Source organism: Octodon degus, unplaced genomic scaffold (genome assembly GCF_000260255.1).
Source record: "Octodon degus isolate 3935 unplaced genomic scaffold, OctDeg1.0 scaffold00016, whole genome shotgun sequence".
In the NCBI taxonomy this organism is placed as follows: Eukaryota; Metazoa; Chordata; class Mammalia; order Rodentia; family Octodontidae; genus Octodon; species Octodon degus.
The window spans coordinates 15,249,689-15,258,255 of NW_004524592.1; the positions used below are offsets into that span (position 1 = coordinate 15,249,689).

The window sequence follows — 8,567 nt, forward strand, 5'->3', positions numbered from 1 at the left end:
CTGTGTTTGCTTTAAGCTAAACCAACCTTTCTCCAAGCCAGAGGATCTTAAAGTATCAGTAAAATGTTACTTTAAATTCCCTAACTCCTCCTTCACTGAAGAACAGGCACTTAGGTAAGTATGCTATACGACATGGTATTCAAATCTAAACAGTCATTTTTCTCCTTGCTTTACACAAGAATGGTTCTGTAGATTCTAGCAGAGAAAGTAAGAGCCTACACTTCATGAACACAGAACCTAGGATGTCAACCAAAACCAAGTAATAACTGACAATCAACAGCAAGGAAAAGGCAGACTCAAGCTTAGAAACAATTCTGTCTTATAGTCCTTCTAAATTATAAGGTAAACTTTGATTAAGTGAGGTCCTAACAAAGAAAAGTGTATCATTTAACCTGTGACTATAAAGGACAAAAAGTTTCTGTTCAAAGATCCTAATTTAGCAAATTAAAACAATGGTGAAATTCCATCTCACCCCAGAAAGAATGGCTATCAGTAACAAATGCTGGAGGGATGTGGGGAAAAGGGAACACTTCTCCACTGTTGATAGGAATGCAGACTGCACAACCACTCTGAAAACCAGTGTGGCAATTTCTCAAGAAGCTAGGATTTGAGGGCCCATTCAACCCAGCTATTGCCCTCCTCAGTATTTTCTAGAAGCACTGAAAACAGCATACCACGGCAATGTATGTGCACCCATGTTATGTGCAATTTGTCAACGCTAAATCTTGGAAACAACCCAAATGCCCATCAACTAAGAAATGGATAAAGACAATGCATTATTTTTATACAATGGAATATTAGCTATAAAAAAGAATAAATCTGAGGCTTTTATCAGTTAAATGGATGCAACTAGAGACCATACTCTTAAGTGAAATAAATCAAGAAATACTGAGAAAAGAAGGAAGACAGAACAGGGATGGGGGTAGCTATATCTATGTACGTATGCAGGATGTCTTGGATAATTGTACTGCTGCTGTTTTTCTGTGGCAAAGAGCAGTTAATGCTTAAATTTTTTTCTCTTAATTTCTTGTAACTTTTTTCTTTTTCCATTTTTTGCATGCATATATCTGATAATCTAAACAATTTGAGGACAACACTATGCAATACAACAAATGTCAAATTTCTATTTTTGTTTAATGAAATTTTGTAGCTTTTTAAATTATCATTTTGCATTTTGCTTAAAAAACTACATTAAAAAGATCTAATTTAAATTGGATCAGTTACATCTACGAGGTGAAAAGAAATGTAAAATTTCAGAAAAATTTTCAATCATTTGCTAATGTCAAGGTTTTTCAAATGAGATAAATTTCCATTTTTCTCTCAAGAAAGAAAAGCCTTAAGTAAATTTGGAAATTAAAACAGGTAATTTTTAAATAATTACAAGACTACACATGAGGTTGATTTTAAGGTCTGAGATTACTTACAATAAGCTGCTCCTCCTTTTCGCCAGTCTCTTTAATGATTATTTCAATTTCTTGGTTCAGTCCTTCCACACTATTCCGGAACCGGGAACCTGTTGATTTGGTGATGGGGATTACTGGAATGAGTGCACTCTTTGGAACAGGAGCCTTCACAAAAGGAGGGGTTGGGGGGAAGAGAGAGTTAACAAAACTTATTATTCTCTGGATTCAAGCGCACTTCCACTGACATAAGTAACTCAAAAACAACGCTATAGGCCTCCTTGGTCATGAAATACAATTTAAACCTACAAATTCAAGACAAGCAAAGTGGATTTTCAAAATTTATTCACATTCATTATAGGCTGGAAAGAGAATCAGAATCAAGGAAAATATCAAAATTTATTAATCTCAGACAATATTTTGATTGTTAGTACCTCACATTTCAAAACAAGCCTGAACTTTCCTAGTGCTGATATGATCTACTGAAAAGAAATAATTTATCAAACAAAAAGCATTTTGACTAGCAAACCAAAACCACTTCCAAAGTTGAAGTACATCAACCAAATTAGAAAACTGAAAATAACTTCCCTATGGAATTTTTTTTTTTTAATTAATTTATTTATTTATTTGTGTGTGTGTATGTATGTGTGGCCAGCTCAGCCCACCAGGGGGCAGGGCTGGCTGGCATGTGGTGCTGGGGGATTGAACCGCGGTCCCTCTGCTTTGTTAAGCTTGTTCCAAGTAGGTGCTTTAGACCACTGAGCCATCTCACCAGCCCCCCTATGGAATTTATATATTTATTGTAATGTTTACTATTTTGTTTAGGAAAAGAAATGATACAGTTCTTTTTCTAAATGTTTTTGTCACCATCAGTGCTTTTTAGAGTAAACAAATGATATAATTCCAGATATTACTCGGTTTCCTGAGAAGGTCCTCAAAGTAAAATATGAAACACACATTGCACAGGTATCTACCAATGTTAATGGTAATGGTCTGCCCCTGAGGGTCAGCCTGCACACTGTCCATCTTGCTGTCCGGTGAACCCAGCCTTTATTTATTTGAAAAACCTTTCAGTGCAGGTGACAGGGCTAGGGGAGATGACAAGGTTAACCAGGCCCCTCATTAATTATCACTAGTTTCACTTAATGGACAACTGCTGATATAGAACTAGATGTTACATCTGTATTTCTATTCTTTTACCCCTGCTCCCTATTGAAAATAAAAAGCATGATACATTAAGAATCCCTGGCAATCACAGGTAACTTGTGAGAAAAAAAAGCCAAACAGATCCACACTGGTACCATCCCCAGGGCTCCTGCTGGCTCCTGGAGAACAGGGTACAGGCAATGCCTCATGGTTCTGAGAATAGGAGGAGAGGAGACCTGGCACTGTGACTGCCAGAAACACAGGGGTGCTCAGTGTACAGTACTGCGAGTGTTACCTTGTATGTCCTCATTTTATTTATTTATTATGTATTTATTTATTTATTTATTTTGCAGAACCAGGGATTGAACTCAGGCCCTTACACTTGCCAGGGAAGCACTTATTATGCTGAGCCATCTCCCCGGCCCCCCTCATTTTATTCTTAAAACATTTTGTCTTTTCACATTTTTTAGGCTCATGTTTCATTTTTCCCCTTTTCCTTCTAGTATTATCAAAGCTTCTTTTATTTTTTTCTTTTTTACTGTTATCTTCTTTTTCTGTTCCCTCTTCCAATCTCAGTACCTGCCATCAAAGGAAAAAACATGGAAATACAAAGTTCAGATGTTATATGGGTGTTTTATGGAGAAAATGTATTTAATTAAACACATTCAACTTCCTTACTTTGGAGCTTTCTCTACGGTGAATCTCTCTGGAGAGCTGTGTTCCCTTTCTACAACAGGTTTAAGGCTAATCTTAGCTTCACAGACCCTCTCCTGTGGCCGGTTTCATTCTCTCAGAACACCTGTCTCAGTGTAATCTCTTGGCTTTCATAGATTTGGAACAACCACATCCAACCAGCATCAAAGATCAAATAAAACTCTCACTTTCATCCATCTTTATGAATGTGAATGTCTGATGTAACCTGGAGTTAAACTATAAATTTTATGTAACATAGAGCGGTCTATAATGTGAAAGTTACAGGGTTTTTAGAAGATGAATTATGGACTAATTTCCAAATTTACAAAGTGGAAATTATAGGGCTAAAACTTGCCCTACATGACTTCAAGGATTTAGTTCTATTTCTTTGCTTCTCTCTTCCCTCAAAAATAAAAACACTACGTGCTGGCGGAGAAACACACATTCCAAATTTCTCAATATTTTCTGTTCTCTTAGAATAAAGCCTTACCTGTACAGACACTTCACAAACACACAAAATACCGTACTCTTTTTTTTTTAAATTTTTATTTATTTATGTGTGTGTGTGTGTGTATGTGTGTGGCCAGCTCAGCCCACCAGGGGGCGGGCGGGTTGGCATGTGGTGCTGGGGGATCGAACCGCGGTCCCTGTGCTTAGCTAAGCTTGTTCTAAGTAGGTGCTTTAGACCACTGAGCCATCTCACCAGCCCCAATACCGTACTCTTAGTAGCCAATATGCATGTACAACATTCACCATTTATACCCACAGTTTATACTTCACACAGAAAAATGAAAAACTGTTCCTCTAAAATATGAGACACAAACTATATACAAGGAAAGAATTTACAGGATCAACCTGTGGGGAACTATGACTTATTCATCTTCTAGTACTTCTCCCCAGAACCAAGCAAAGAACACTTGGCCAGTTTTAACTGATAAGATACGTGTCCTCCTCAAATTCTTCCATTGAAGACCTAGGCCTCAAACATGGCTGTTTTGACAGAATGCCCCTCTGGCAGCAATTAAGGCTAAAAAGAAGGCATACAACTAGGCTCTAATCCAACAGGATAATCTACAGAGACAGAGACAGAGACAGAGACAGAGACAGAGACAGAGACAGAGACAGAGACAGAGACAGATGTGAGCAAGAGCTTACACTCCTTCACAACTCTACACACAAAGAACAAGTCCTGTAAGTACCCAGCCAGAAAGTATAGTATCTATCTACAACCCAGGCTGAGAGCCCTCACCAGATACTGACTCTGCCAGATTCTGGGTTTCTAGTATCTAGAGCTCTAAGAAAATCTGTTTTTTAAGTCTCCCCAGTCTACGTATGCCATCCTTTCATGACCACCTATGGAAACTAATTACTCACCATTTTCAAGTTTCATTTCTGCACCTTCAAATAGACTTAAGAATCTACTTAAATACAAGCCAGAGGTACAATGACTTAGAGACCTTTAATAAATATGTCCATAAAATTTTCTCCTGAGAAAAATAGCTGTACTGAACTACTTTCCCTGCCCTTTGTTAATTTTGAGACACAGCTTTCTTAGGTTGCCTAGGCTCTGCTCAAACTTGTGATCTTTATGCCTCAGCCTCCCAGAGTGCTGAGGTTATTTTTTTTCTTTACTGCAAAAGTAAAATCTATCATGGAGGATGAAAAAAATTAAATCATAGGAGAGAACAACTATTAATCATTTGATATCCTTCAATCTAGCTATTTTCCTTCTGCTCATATACATATACTTTTAACACAAAAGCAAACTATATTTAGTGTTTTTGTGGCGGAACTGGGGATTGAACTCAGACACTTGTGCTTGCCAGGCAAGGGCTTATTCTACTGAGCCATCACCCCACCCTAGTTGTTTTTGTTTGTTTGTTCGTTCGTTTGTTTTTTGTGGTCTTGTCTTCTAACTGTTTGTTACAAAGAATGTAGACATTTAAAACAAACCCACTGTCATGAACATGAATTGAGGTTTTTCAGTTAGGATAAAAGCTGAATCAAAACCAAAAAATCCAACAGTGTATTAACACGTTTCATTCATCTGCCATACTGACAGTGCAAATACAACTGGTCTAAATGGACAGACTACCAAGCAACAATGTACAGCTGTCTTCATCCTCCACGCTAAAAGATGTGAACGCTTAAGGGATAAATAATACCAGATGTACAGACATCAAAAAACCATCCAAGTCAAGGGCATTCACTAGTTTTGGCTAAGGTATATCTGAAAAAACTGACAAGTAACCACTTACATACAACAATGTACAGTAAGGTTTTTAAAAAATAAACTTTAGTGGAACAATTCTGAAAGGTACACCAGAGGAATGGCAGGTTATCAATGTAAGATATCAGCCAATTTGAAGCCATGCCTAAAATCTAAATAGTTACTTTTCCCTATGGTGAGAACTTCCTATCATGTCAGTAACTATGTTATGAAGTAAAAGAGACTTAAGTGAAAAATTCATTTTTTTCATTTTATTTGAAATAATATACAAGAATATAGTGTGCAAAATTGAGGGGCAACATCATGATGTGTAAGGAACTGAAATCAATTTTGCAGCTGTGATTCCTAACCAGAACACAACTTGGTAAGTAACATGAAAGCCATGATTGTAGCTCAGAGCCAAAGCAGTTGTATTGCCAATGTCTCTGCTCTAATTTTAGACAGTTGGAGGAAAAGTAAAGTGCAAGTGTTGCACTGCAATAAGTGTAAAGACTGCCCCCACCATAAGGATATGATGATAAAATATAATTAAGATACGTGGTGAGGAGATACAGTACACAAAGTTAAAAAATAGAAGGGTGTCAACTGTTAACAGCACCACTGCAGTGACTATATCCCAATGCTATATTAACTACTTTACCTCGGCTCGGGCTGGTCTCCATTGGAAATAATGGACTAGTGCTGCCACCTGGTGCAAAATTTCAGCATGCCACCACTAAGTGCAGCAGGTGGCTCTTCTCACTGGGACACATTCCACCTGCCACCTTGTCTATAGTCTCTTGGCACTGGCCAGCCTGATGGGGCCTGTGTTTAGCACAGATGCTGGGCCATGTGGCGGATGTTCATGAGAGCCCAACTCCCAGTTTCTGCTTCTCTCCATCATGTATACGTATAGATTAATAAGCAGTAAGGAGCCAATGTATAAACAGCAGTTACATGTTTTTAAATTCCCCTTCGTACAATTTAAAATAAACATGTATACACTTTGTCTTCTTCTACTGAACTTTAGTACCACAGGATATCAATTTTCAAGCCTATATTACCTAATAGACATATATGAAATTTGGAAGGAAATAAGGCAATTTGGTTTACAATGTTGATAGTTTTAGCATACTTAATGCTCTAATGGAGAAAGCAAATCCTCACTCATATTATTAAATCATTTCAAGACTCAATACTTCAGTATCTTATGGTCACACGAATTCAGGACCAACAGTGAGACTCTGATCTTCTTAAGCCTTTCCATCAAGAGTCAATGTTATGCAACTACAGACTTAAGAACACAGCATCCTGGTTTAAAGTTGTTGTGAGCCTGAATTGGTTCTTTTCCTTTTCCAACAGTCGGGATTTAAGCGTTTTTGTTCTTCAGCCAAAGCCTTTGCTTCTAATGTGTACATCCTCCTCTCTTCGTTCTTCATTTTCTTCCACCTGTCACCGAGGATCACACTTATGGCTCTTTTAAATGTATCAAAAACACCTAAATCGGGGCTGGTGAGATGGCTCAGTGGTCTAAAGCACCTACTTAGAACAAGCTTAGCAAAGCACAGGGACCGTGGTTCAATCCCCCAGCACCACATGCCAGCCAGCCCCGCCCCCTGATGGGCTGAGCTGGCCACACACACACATAAATAAATAAAATTAAAAAAAAAAAAACACCTGAATCGTCAAAATTAATGGCATCAGAGTGTCCAGGAGGCAGGCAGACGTCGCCAACGTGGACCTTGCAGCACCACAGTGAGGCTCAGGCAGAAAAAGACCAGCCTTTATTTTTAACATAGAAAGGGTGGTCCAGCTTGCACTCTACTGTAAGTAAGCCATCTTCTACTGTGCCAGGATCAAAAGTCAACTTCAGTACAGATTCACCAAATGATACACTTTCTTCATGTGATAACAACCTCAGACCATCAGAACCACAGCCCTTACGAGTGCCCATTTGGAGATCTTCCTCATTATCACAGCCTTTGGCTCTAGCAAAGTCTTCCACACCTTGCCATTCCTTATTTCTTCCCTTATGAAAGCACAGTCTTGTGCCTTTTAAAAAACAGTGCCAAACAGATGAGGGCCAGGAATTGCACCATCCCAAGTCATCATCATCTGACAGGGAGGACATGCAGAAAATACCAGATTCTGACTCACTGTTTGCCCTCTCATGTCACACTGGTATTTCTTCCTTCCAGTGGTGATGAGGGAAAGTTGGCTCGCTCTTTAAAGAGGACGACACTGGTGGTGGGCGTGCATAGGAATGTAAACTTTTGCTTGTAGCAATGATGTGTACAGGAGATGATCTGTTATAAAATGAGCACTGCATGAGTGGGCTTTGTGGGCTGGTGGCAATATTTGCTAATTCGGTCAGCCAATCCACCTTGTTTCCATGGTAAGTATTTTCTGATATGTCTGAGGTATTCTGGCTCCAAGATGATCCTGGATACTCTTGATGTGAAACATCTGAACTTAACTGGTATATGGCAGACTGGGTAGGATCGCTCTGAACAGCCTGAAGTTCAGGAAGGTCATCAAGCTCCATGTGCTGTCACAGGAGTTGTACCCAGGTGAGGATGGCAGGTTCTTGTTACATTGTAGCAACTCCAGGGAGTCGTTCATTCCCAGCACTCTCTTGTCCATCACCAGCAGGAGTTTCTGTACTGCATTAGGCATCTGGTTTGTCTTCACTTCCCACACCATGTTATGGTGCTCTGACAAACCTGTCACCATTACCAAGTCTCCAAAAATTCATTTTAAAAAAAAAAAAAATCACAGTTGCTGTATCAATTGTCTAGGATCTCAACAGCTCAAGAAAGTCTGAGAAATGTTCATGCATAAGGATAATTTCTCAGGTGACTTAAAATTGTGCCATACGATGTTATTAACCCTTAGTGAAGTCTTAAGGGATGGGGGAACAAGTTGGAAAAATGGGTCACAGGAGGCAAACACAGTTATCTGCCTTTAGAGCTATCAACTCAGGAATTCTCAATTATGTAATCTTGTAGAGAAGTTGTTTTCTTTTTTTTCCCAAAGTTTTATTGATAAACAGATAGCAATGAGACAGTTTCAAATCAAATCGGAAGTACAGTTTCAACAAATAATACACTGCATATATT

The 8,567-nt window shown here is 38.7% G+C and overlaps 1 pseudogene; it reads right to left on the reverse strand.

The window, feature by feature from the left end:
* Positions 1-6,538: 6,538 nt before the first annotated feature.
* LOC105741558 lies at positions 6,539-8,181 on the reverse strand (annotated as a pseudogene).
* Positions 8,182-8,567: the final 386 nt, after the last annotated feature.